This window comes from Lithobates pipiens, unplaced genomic scaffold, assembly GCF_037356315.1.
Source record: "Lithobates pipiens isolate NorthernLeopardFrog02 unplaced genomic scaffold, aLitPip1_a1.2 Scaffold_18, whole genome shotgun sequence".
In the NCBI taxonomy this organism is placed as follows: Eukaryota; Metazoa; Chordata; class Amphibia; order Anura; family Ranidae; genus Lithobates; species Lithobates pipiens.
The window spans coordinates 13,635,775-13,648,302 of NW_027507758.1; the positions used below are offsets into that span (position 1 = coordinate 13,635,775).

General features: G+C 35.0%; 1 protein-coding gene across 1 annotated transcript in view; it reads left to right on the forward strand.

The window, feature by feature from the left end:
- Positions 1-12,150: 12,150 nt before the first annotated feature.
- The window catches only part of BTBD9 (BTB domain containing 9), a 223,401-nt gene continuing 223,023 nt past the window's right edge, over positions 12,151-12,528 (forward strand). The window contains 1 exon segment of the mRNA XM_077485389.1: positions 12,151-12,239. The gene's annotated coding sequence lies outside the window, so the exon portion shown is untranslated.

Below are 12,528 nucleotides of genomic sequence, written 5' to 3' on the forward strand. Positions count from 1 at the left end.
GCAGTAGCTGAGGGAGGATTCAAGGTGTCCGGGTGTCCGGGTGTGCTCTCGGCTTGGAGGGGCACCACAGCTCGTGAAGGTGACCGGGGGAGGACTATTCGGAGGAGGACCTGCAAGTGGCATCCTGGGAAGTGCCCGGTTACTGAGTTGGGAAGGACATTGACGAATTCACACTTTTTCCAGTACCATTGAGGAGACAGAGAACGTTCCGGGTACTGAGGAAAAAGGTTCCTGTTCACTTTCAGTTATAACTTGTCCACATTCATAGAATTGCTTCAAGTTTTGAGTCAAAGTGCTGACTGCCATGATCTCTGGCTAGAGATCTGTTCAGCCTTGAAGTGCCCAGGTGTGAGTGGCTACTCTCTGGGTGGTATTAGAGACTTTGCTAGACCTGCAGTTTAAGGTGCCCGAGTTCTTCACCCCTTGCCCTCTGTTCCCTAAGAGACTGTGTTATTGGATGTTATCACTGCAAAATAAAACCTTTCAAAAGGACTTTATTGGCGTCAGCGTTCAAATTGTTGGGTATCAACCCTGGGAACCCCCTAGACGTGGAAGGACAAGCCAAACGGAGGTAACCGGTAAGCCCAATAAGTCAAGGCCGCCCTGCAACGGGTTATGGTGGCCGCTACAATAACAATGTGTAATGTGTGCTGATTTTTTTTTTTTTTACTAATGATCTCTTTGTTTCTTCTCCCTTTGCAGGGAAAAGAAACAGAGAGATTGTTCCCTCTGATTGTCAACACGGGGCTCCGGGCTGTGATTGGACACAGCAGGTCCCGGCTTTGGATCATTGGCCGGGCATCTGCTGACACACTCCCGCTGTGTACAATCACAGAGGGTGCCGTGGGGGGAAGGGGGGGGGGGCGTGTGCATGGGGCACACCCTAAACCCGGACATAGGCAGAGTCATACCATTCCGCAAGTGGTTAAGGAAAAAAAAGATCTCTGCTGTAAATCGATCGTGTCATCCAGTAAAGCAGATCCGTGTCAATCGTGATGAACAATTCCCACCTACCTGTTGAAAGAAAAAAAAAAAGCCCACTGACCCCCCTCCCCACGCCCCTCCCCCACACATGGTCCGCTAGACATGTGCAGAAGAAAAAAGATTGTATTGTTTTGTTTCTATTCGTTATTTGCATAAATTTGTTTTCAGAATTTGTTTCCTTTATTCGAGTTTAAATTAATTCAAATTTTTTTCCGAATGCGCTCGAATTGAACTCAATTCAACCAAATTCAGAAAATTCCAATCGGTTCAAATTACATTCAAAATCAATTTTATTCTATTCTATTCTTTTCTATTCTACTCAAACTTCTTCCATTCGAAATTCGAATTCTGGAAGATGGTTATATTGTTTCTATTTTATTCTATTCTATTTTTTTTATTCCTTTCCTTTCTTTTCTATTCTAATCTATTCTTTTCTATTCTATTCTATTCAATTTCAAATTTATTCAGTTTGAAATTCAAATTTCGGAAGAAGTTTATATCCTTTCTGATTTATTCTAATCTATGCTACTGTTTTTTTTTTTTCTATTCTATTCTGTTCTGTTCTGTTTGAATTCAAATGTATTCTATTTGAAATTTGATTTTCAGAATATGGTTATGTTCTTTATATTTTATTCTATTCTTTTTTATCCTATTCTATTCTTTTATTTTCAATTCTATCATATTCTGTTATTTGATTTTCTATTCTATTTTATTCTGTTTTACTCTGTTATTTTACTTTCTATTCTTTTCTGTTCTATGTTAGATAAATTCATTCTTTTTGAATTCCAGGAGATGGTTATATTCCTTCTATGTTATTATATTCTTTTTGTTATCCTATTCTATATTTTTTTATTTTTTATTCTATTGTATTCTGATCTTTCATTGTCTATTCTATTCTTTTCTGTTCTATCTTATGCAAAGTCATTCTATTTGAAACTATTCCTTTTTTTATCCTATTCTATTTTATTTTTAATTCTATTGTATTCTGTTCTTTTATTTTTTATTCTATTTTGTTCTGTTTTACTATGTTCTTTTATTTTCTATTCTATTATTTTCTGTTTTATTTTATATAAATTCCTTCTTTTTGAAATTCGAATTTCAGGAAATGGTTATATTCTTTCTATTTTATTCTATTCTATTTTATTCTTTTATTTTCAATTCTATTTTATTCTGTTCTTTTATTTCCTATTCTATGTTGTTCTGTTTTACTCTGTTCTTTTATTTTCTATTCTATTCTTTACCTTTATTTTCAATATTTTTTCTATTCTTTTATTTTCCATTCTATTATTTTCCATTCTATTCTATTCTTTTCTATTCTAATCCTTTATTTTCTATTCTTTTTTATTCTCTTCTGCAATTCAAATTTGATTAGAAAACTATTTGAATTTGGTTCTTTTATTTTCCTATTCTTTATATTTTATTATATTCTATTCTTTTTTCATCCTTTTCTATTCTTTTATTTTCAATTCAATTGTATTCTGTTCTTTTATTTTCTATTCTATTTTGTTCTGTTTTACTCTGTTCTTTTATTTTCTATTCTATTTTGTTCTGTTTTACTCTGTTCTTTTATTTTCTATTCTATTCTTTTCTGTTCTATTTTATACACATTCATTCTATTTTAAATTAGAATTTGGTTATATTCAATTTTATTCTAGTCTATTCTTTTTTATCCTATTCTATTATTTTATTTTCAATTCTATTTTATGCTGTTCTTTTATTTCCTATTCTATGTTGTTCTGTTTTACTCTGTTCTTTTATTTTCTATTCTATTCTTTACCTTTATTTTCAATTTTTTTTTATATTCTTTTATTTTCCATTCTATTATTTTCCATTCTATTCTATTCTTTTCTATTCTAATCCTTTATTTTCTATTCTTTTTTTATTCTCTTCTGCAATTTAAATTTGATTAGAAAACTATTTAAATTTGGTTCTTTTATTTTCCTATTCTTTATATTTTATTATATTCTATTCTTTTTCATCCTATTCTATTCTTTTCTATTCTATTTTATACACATTCATTCTATTTTAAATTAGAATTTGGTTATATTCTATTTTATTCTAGTCTATTCTTTTTTATCCTATTCTGAGCTTTTATTTTCTATTCTATTTTTTTCTGTTTTACTCTGTTTGTTTATTTTCTATTCCATACCTTTTTTTTTTCTAGTCTTTTATTTTGTATTCTGTTCTGTTTCACTCTATTATATTCTATTCTTTTATTTATCATTCAATTATTTTCTATTCTATTATATTCTTTTCTATTCTATCCCTTTATTTTCTATTCTTTTTTTATTCTCTTCTGAAATTCGCATTTGATTCGAAAACTATTTGAATTCGATTATTTTATTATTATTTTTTTCTATTTTTCTATTCTAATATATTATTTTCTATTCTATTCCTTTATTTTCTTCTTTTTTATTCTCTCCTGAAATTTTAATTTGATTCGAATTCGAATTTCGTCCGAAAATTTTAATTTTGTTATTTTGGATTTCATTTAAATTCGTCACTATTACTATTGTAATTCGGGAAATTTGGATACATCCGACTTTGCGAATAACAAAACATTGGCGCGCAATTGGTTCGCTCCTGTGACCCGTGTGCAGCGAATGAAATCTCCCGATCGACATTGCAAAATGTAAACAAAGGGGCGGGCTCTCACAGGTGACACCCAATTGGCAAAAAAATGTTTATATGACCATATTCGGCGGCATCACCGGGGATCCCTCATGGGCTGCACCAACCCCTCCCCCCTCCCCCCCAAAAAAATATAAAACCTGTATACTAAACCACTGCTCCTTCCACAAGGTGTTTGATTGACAGCAACTCCATCCTATGGAATTTAAATATGAACTGACTGTTCTGTCCCGCACTTACATGTATTTTTCTGTTATTGGGTTGAAATGTCTCAGCTTCCCATTGTCCTGGTGTATGCTGACATCTAGTGGCAATATAGAGCCGCTACAGCTTTTTTAAAAGCTGAACCAGCATTAACCACTTCAGCCCCGGCCCATTTTGCTGGCCTAAGACCAGACCACTTTTTGCGATTCGGCACTGCGTCGCTTTAACTGACAATTGCGCGGTTGTGCGATGTGGCACCCAAACAAAATTGGCGTCCTTTTTTTTTCCCACAAATAGAGCTTTCTTTTGGTGCTATTTGATCACCTCCGCGGTTTTTATTTTTTGCGCTATAAACAAAAATAGAGCGACAATTTTGAAAAAAACGCATAATTTTTTACTTTTTGTTATAATAAATATCCCCCAAAAAAATATATATATACAAAAAATCCCCTCAGTTTAGGCCGATACGTATTTTTCTACGCCCACGGCGATCGAGTCCGCGGGACCCGCGACTGGACTCACGGGGGTCCCGACCGGCACGCGGCAAATTTAAGGGGACGTACAGGTATGCCCACTTGCCTGCCCGTGCCATTCTCCCGACGTACATCGGCGCGCGCCGCGGTCGGGAAGTGGTTAATTTCATCGACTAAAATTATTTTGTTGAATAAAATACGACTAAAACTAAAATGGCATTTTAGTCAACAGACTATGATTAAAACTAGATTGAAAAATTTGACATCAAAATGAACACTGCACTACCACATGAAAATATGTTGGGGGCATCTACAAAGTAGCAAAAATAAAAAATAAATAAAAAGGCTTTTCTTTTTTTTTTTTTCCCCTTGATATTTAATGTCGGTAATATATTCAGGTAATATATGCAATGGCATTACAGCCCATAGAGTTTACAGTTTTTTTTTATTTTTTGCTTTTTTTTTTTTTTTCAAGTTGTATTTCTATTTGTCAAAAAGCAATCATTTTGTTTGTTTACGGAACTCGGTTTTATTGATGAAGACGTTCTGTATCACAACGGCTAAATCTGTGTCTGTAGATCAGGGATATAGAAAAATTTAAAATAAACTGCGCTACAGGATTTAATCTATGAGGGATCTTGTGAAGATATAATGGAAGCTGCAATTCTACTTTGTAACCAAAAAAAAATAAAAAATTACAAAAGACAAACCAGAAGAGAAAATATGAACTGCGCTAGCCTGTGAAAAATAAATTAATTGTACATAGAAAGTGACCTCACTATTGGGGGTCATGCTTTTACTGCCCACGCGCAGGCCGGACGCACACCATAACAAAACCCGTTCCTCCCTGGATCATACAGAGACACGAGGTGACGTTAGCGCGTCGCTCCGCCCTACATGTTTCGTAATAGGTTATGTCGTCCAGGGGGGGTGTCCAGTGCCCCTGGACGACGTAACCTATTACGAAACACATAGGGCAGAGCGACGAAGCTGACGTAACCTCGTGTCTGTGTATGATCCAGGGAGGACGGGTTTGTTATGGTGTGAGTCTGGCTGGCGCAAGTCACGGCTCGTGGGCAGTAAAATTTTGACCCCAATAGTAAGGTCACTTTCTATGTACAATTAATTAATTAATTTATTTATTTATTTCAATAAATTTATTTATTAAATTAAATTAGAGGGGGCCCTGGACAGGGGGTGCAGTGGGGGCCCTGGACTGAGGGTGGCGCAGAGGGGGCCCTGGACATGTGGTGCAGTGGGGGCCCTGGGCTGAGGGGGGTGCAGAGAAGGCCCTGGGCAGAGGGGGACAAAGGAGGCCCTGGACAGAGGGGTGCATTGGGGGCCCTGGGCTGAGGGGGAGATGCAGAGAGGGCCCTGGACTGGGGGGGGCAGAGGGGGTCTTGGAAAGGGGGTGCAGTGGGGCCCTGGAATGAGGGGGGCAGAGGGGGCCCTGGACAGGGGGTGCAGTGGGGGCTCTGGGCTGAGGGGGGGCAGAGGGGGCCCTGGAAAGGGGGTGCAGTGGGGGCCCTGGGCTGACGGGGGCATATGAGGCTCTAGAGAGGGGTGCATTGGGGGCCCTGGGCTGAGGGGGGATGCAGAGATGGTCCTGGACTGAGGGGTGGCAGAGGGGGCCCTGGACAAGGGGTGCAGTGGGGGCCCTGGACTGAGGGGGGCAGAGGGGGCCCTGGACAGGGGGGCAGTGGGGGCCCTGGTCTGAGGAGGCCCTGGACAGAGGCGTGCATTGGGGGCCCTGGGCTGAGGGGGGCGCAGAGAAGGCCCTGGGCTCGGTGGGGCAGAGGAGGCCTTCATCAGGGGGGTGCAGTGGGGGCCCTGATCAGGGGTGCAGTGGGGGCCCTGGACTGAGGGGGGCAGAGGGGGCCCTGGACAGGGGGGGCGGTGGGGGCCCTGGGCTGAGGATGCCCTGGACAGAGGGGTGCATTGGGGGCCCTGGGCTGAGGGGGTGCAGAGAAGGCCCTGGGCTCGGGGGGGCAAAGGAGGCCTTCATCAGGGGGGCGCAGTGGGGGCCCTGATTGGGGGGTGCAGTGGGGGCCCTTGGCTGGGGGGCAGAGGAGGCTCTGATCAGGGGGGTGCAGTGGAGGCCTTGATCAGGGGGGTGCAGTGGGGGCCCTGATCAGGGGGGTGCAGTGGGGGCCCTGATCAGGGGGGTGCAGTGGGGGCCCTGGGCTGGGGGGGTGCAGTGGAGGCCCTGGACTTGGGGGGTGCAGTGGGGTCCTTGGGCTGACACTGGGCTGGGGGGGTGATGCAGAGGAGGCCCTTTACTAGGAAATGGTGGTTGGTGTGGTAAAGGCCCCTGGAAGGGCTGGGGGGGTGGGGTACAAGGGAGATAGTGGACAAGGTGAGGGGGTGTCTGGAGACCCTGGACTATGGGAGGAGGATAGTGGCGGCCCTCTGGACTAGGAAAGATGGTGCCTGAAGGACCTTCCAGCTTCAGGGAGAAAGAGCCTGGGCTGAGGAAGAGCCTGCCTGGATCCTGTTGGGGGAGTCCACAACAAAACGTGTCGAGTTGGGACCATTATTCCCTCACTCGACTTCCTGCCCAGCAGGGGAGAGGATCGGATCGTCTCCGCCGTGCTACCGACGGATCCGGTTAAGCGGCAACCGGGACGCAGCGGGAGGGGGGTTGGCTACCTCTCCCGCCGCCGATAAAAGTGATCTTGCGGCGAATCCACCGCGGAGACCACTTTTATCTTAAAGCGGACCGCCCGCCATTGAAGAAAACCCCGGGGGTTGTGGCAGCAATCCTCTACCATAACGAAGGTATTTAGCATCAAAGTACCCATGTAAATCCGCGGTGGGCGGTCCGGATTTTAGTCAACGAAAAATGTACTGGAGATTTTTGCCGACTAAAATACAACTAAAACTAAAAACAATTCAGATGACTAAAATACGACTAAAACGGCATTTTAGTAAAAAAGACTATGACTAAAACTAAATTGAAATTTAACTGACACTGAGTGGAACTAAACTCTCTCAATCAGCATTATAAAGGGCTAGTAAAGTCTACTGACTTCTTTATTATTATTATTATTTTTTTTTAATATGCCCCCCCCCCCCCGCTGTATTATGTCATAATGTGCTAGAATGCACAGTGACTGAGACCTCAGTAATCAGTGGTCACGTGATCACTCAGTTCTTGGTAATAGTGCTATATAATCCTGTATAATAAACAATAAAATTAACAATAATTATAATAATAAAAATAATATTAGTAAATGATTAACAATAATAACGTATTATTAGTGAAAAAATATTATTATTATCATTAGTATTATTATTGATACATTTTTATTATTAATAATAATGTATCAATAACAATCATAATCATTTTTTTTATGTAAAGAACAGGAAAAAAGTCACAGGTTGGCAGATCAAGCACTGTGCAAACTGTTGGTGTTATATAATCCTGTATAATAAACAATAAAATTAACAATAATTATAATAATAATAAAAAAATAATATTAGTAAATGATTAACAATAATAACGCATTATTAGTTAAAGATTATTAATATTATTATTGATACATTTTATTATTAATAATAATTTAGCAGTAATAATCATAATCATTTTTTTATGTAAAGAACAGGAACAAAGTCACAGGTTGGCAGATCAAGCGCTGTGCAAAATTTTGGCGCTATACAATCCTGTATAATAAACAATAAAATTAACAATAATTATAATAATAAAATAATATTAGTAAATTATTAACAATAATAATGTATTATTCGTGAAAATTATTAATATTATTATTATTATTATTGATACATTTTATTATTAATAATAATTTAGCAGTAATAATCGTAATCATTTTTTTATGTAAAGAACAGGAACAAAGTCACAGGTTGGCAGATCAAGCACTGAGCAAACTGTGGGTGCTATATAATCCTGTATAATAAACAATAAAATTAACAATAATTATAATAATAATATTACTAAATTATTAACAATAATAATGTATTAGTGAAAAATTATTACTATGATAAATTCTTATTATTATTAATAATAATAATGTATCAATAATAATAATAATATATTTTTTTTTTAAATGTAAAGAAGAGGAACAAAGTCACAGGCTGGCAGATCAAGCACTCCAGATGACGTCCCAGCGACGAAACGTGCTGGGCGGAGCTAACAGCGTCTTTGCATCACTTACGGGTTTTGAGCCGTGGAACGCAAATTCCCCCCCGGCTTCCTGTTTTTATGCAAAGCTCTGTAAAAGCAGACCGAATGTGAGTATGTTTATTTTATGAATGTGAGATTATTTTATGCCTTACGCCGCAAACACGGAAGGGTTTTCTGTGTGCTACACAGGGGGCAAATACTGTGAAGGGGAAATACCCCCCGTGTGGGGTGAATGGTTCCGGTGAGTGCGTTTCTTATGGGGCACCTCTAAGAAGCACAGAATACAGTCTTTGAAGAGCACCTGTCACTTTAAATATTTTTTACTTTTTAACTTCATAACACTTTTTTTTTATTTATTTTTTTTATTTTTTAATCAAAACTTTTTTTATTGACAAGAATGAGTTATAATAAGAAGGTAAACATATCCCTCCACAGCTGAACTGTACACAGATACACAGATTCGACATGTATGTACATGTGATGCAGTCACTTAGGCACATATAAACATGCTTTTAGTAGAACTTAGAACAAACCAAAAAAAAAAAATTTGAAAAATAAGATAAAATAAAATAAAATAAAATACTTGGGGTGATTGTAGCTGTACTAGTGCAATTGTGACAGAGATGAAATAAAATAATAAAAATAAAAGGCTCCTCCCCCCGGTCCCTAGCGCTTTACTGGAGGACGTTATGAGTGTTTCATGTTGGTTTATGTGATGTCATTGCTGTCTATGTGCGATATTTATATTTTTTTATATCACATCAGATTGTGATTTGTAGTATTGTGGTTTGTGTACACAAGGAAGACACTAATCACTGGTCGGAGTGTCTGTACGTCGGCATTCCAACAGCACTGCTCTAGATTGCTGCAATAATTACCCGGCACATTAGCATAACAAGTTTGCACATTTATTAGGTTTGGTTTTTAGTATTACATGGACATCCTCCGCACATCCATCACATTAGGAATAGAGATTCACTCAACAAACTTAGGGACCCTTCATAAGCTGGGAGGGGGGGGGTAAAATACTCCACCCCAGAACAGCGCCCACTCCTACCCTCTTATTTTCATTCATTCTATTTCCACTTAGGTGGGCATATTGGTAGAGGCAGCAATTCTTTTCCATTGGTATCTCTCCACAAGAGCGGGATTTTCATATATATATATATATATATATATATATATATACATATATATATATATATATATATATATATATATATATATATATATATACATATACATATATATATATATATATATATATATATACATATACATATATATATATATATATATATATATATATATATATATATATATATATATATATATATATATATATATACATATATATTTTTTTTTATATATTCTTATACCAGTGCTATGCAAACTGCTGGCGTTTTATAACCCTGTATAATAATCAGTAACATTAACAATAATTATAATAACAAAATTAATAATAATACATTATTAGCAATAATACAATTGTTATTATTATTATTTAATACAAAATTAATAATAATAATTCTTATTAATATTATTATTATCAATAATAATTTATCAATAATATTAATAATAATAATAATAATAATATTAATAATAATAATAATTATATATATATATATATATAATTATTATTATTATTATTATTAATAATATTATTGATAAATTATTATTGATAATAATAATAATAATATTATTATATATTATGGTATATATATATATATATATATATATATATATATATATATATATTTTTTTTTTTTTTTTTTTAATATAAAGAACAGGAACAAGGTTACGAGTTGGCAGATCTAGGAGATCAAGTGCTGTGGAAGCTGTTGACGCTATGAAATCCTGTATAATAAACAATTAAAATGGACAATCATAATAATAAAAATAATAATAACTTAATAAGAATTATTGATAAATTATTATTGATAATAATAATAATAATATTATTATATATTATGGTATATATATATATATATATATATATATATATATATATATATATATATTTTTTTTTTTAATATAAAGAACAGGAACAAGGTTACGAGTTGGCAGATCTAGGAGATCAAGTGCTGTGCAAGCTGTTGACGCTATGAAATCCTGTATAATAAACAATTAAAATGGACAATCATAATAATAAAAATAATAATAACTTAATAAGAATTATAATGTAATTATTAATATTATTATTACTATGGATTTATTATTACTGTTATTGCTAAAATATTAATAATAATACTAATACTAATAATTTACCAATAATAATAATAATAGTAATAAAAAAAAGATATATATATATATATATATATATATATATATATATATATATATATATATATATATATATATATATATATATATATATATATATATATATATATATATATATAAAACATATATATAAAATATATAAAATAAAATAATAAATATAAATTTATTATTATTGATAAAGTATTAATAATAATAATAATAATAATAATAATAATAATAATAATAATAATTTACCAATAATAATAATAATAATATTTTTTTTTTTTTAATAAGGAACAGGAACAAGGTCACAAGTGGGCAGATCTAGGAGATCAAGCACTTTGCAAACTGTTGGCTCTATATAATCCTTTATTATAAACAATAAAATGAACAATAATAATAACTTATTAAAAATAATAATGTAATTAATATTATTATGCATTTATTATTACTATTATTGCTAAAATAATAATAATAATAATAATAATAATAATAATAATTTACCTATAATAATAATAGTAATAATATATATATATATATATATATATATATATATATATATATATATATATATATATATATATATATATATATATATATAATTTTTTTATATATATATATAAAGAACAGGAACAAGGTCACTGGTTGGCAGATCTAGCAGATCAAGTGCTGTTGGCTCTATATAATCCTATATAATATAAAATAAAATGAACAATAATAATAATACAAAAATAATAGAAATAACGTATTAACTATAATAATGTCTTTATTATTATTATGAGGGATTTATTATTGTTAAAATATTAATAATAATAATAATAATAACAATAATAATATTTTTTTTATATAAAGAACAAGAACAAAGTCACAGGTTGGCAGATCTAGTATATCAAGCGCTGTGCAAAATGTTGGATCCGGTATAATAAAAAATAAAAATAAAAAATACAATTAACAATAATAATAATAAAAAAAAAAAAAATACATCATTACCAATAATAATGTAATTATTATTATTATAAATTATTATTTGTATTATTATTATTAATAATAAAAATAACAATAATAAATCAATAATAATAATAATAATAAATAAAAATAATAAAAATGAATAGTAATATTTTTTTATGTAAAGGAACAAGGTCACAGGTTGGCAAATCTATTATCATTATTATTAATAATAAAAATAATATTGTATCAATAATAATACAGTAATAAGAGAAATAATAATTTGTCAATAAAAATGCAGAATGGAATAACAGAGCGGACTGTGCTGGAGATCAGTTCACCAATCACAGCAGCCAGCGGAGATTCCTGAGGGACGGGCCTTGGCAGCCATTATTTTGGGGGGCGGAGACACAAGCTTGTTCGGCCTCTAGCGGAGGGTTTCCTCCTATATTCCTATAGGAAAGGAAGGTGCCCGGACTAAACATGGCCGTGTTGGTGATTAGACGCACAGAGCGTGCAGACGTAAAGCGCAGCGCTGGGTGGGCGGGGCGCAGTGAGGCGCAGGAAGGAGCTGTCAGTGGCTGCTGCTGGTGCTGGTGGTGAGTGCAGCTCCGATGTGATCTGTGTCGTTCTGTCAGTGTGTGTCCGCCCGACGTGTCCTAGAGACGGGTCCTGCCTTCCTGCCCGACCCCTGTGACCCCTGACCCAGGTCCTCCCTCCCCCTCTTCACTGCAGATCCCGGCTCAGTGTACTCTGTACAGCCCTATGGTATATGTCAGCGCTATATCTGTGTATTATTTGTATTACAATGCAGATAATGTGTGGGGGCAATGAAGACATTAGAGTGTGAGCTCCTGTGGTGCTGGCTCAGTGCTCTCTGTGCAGTGC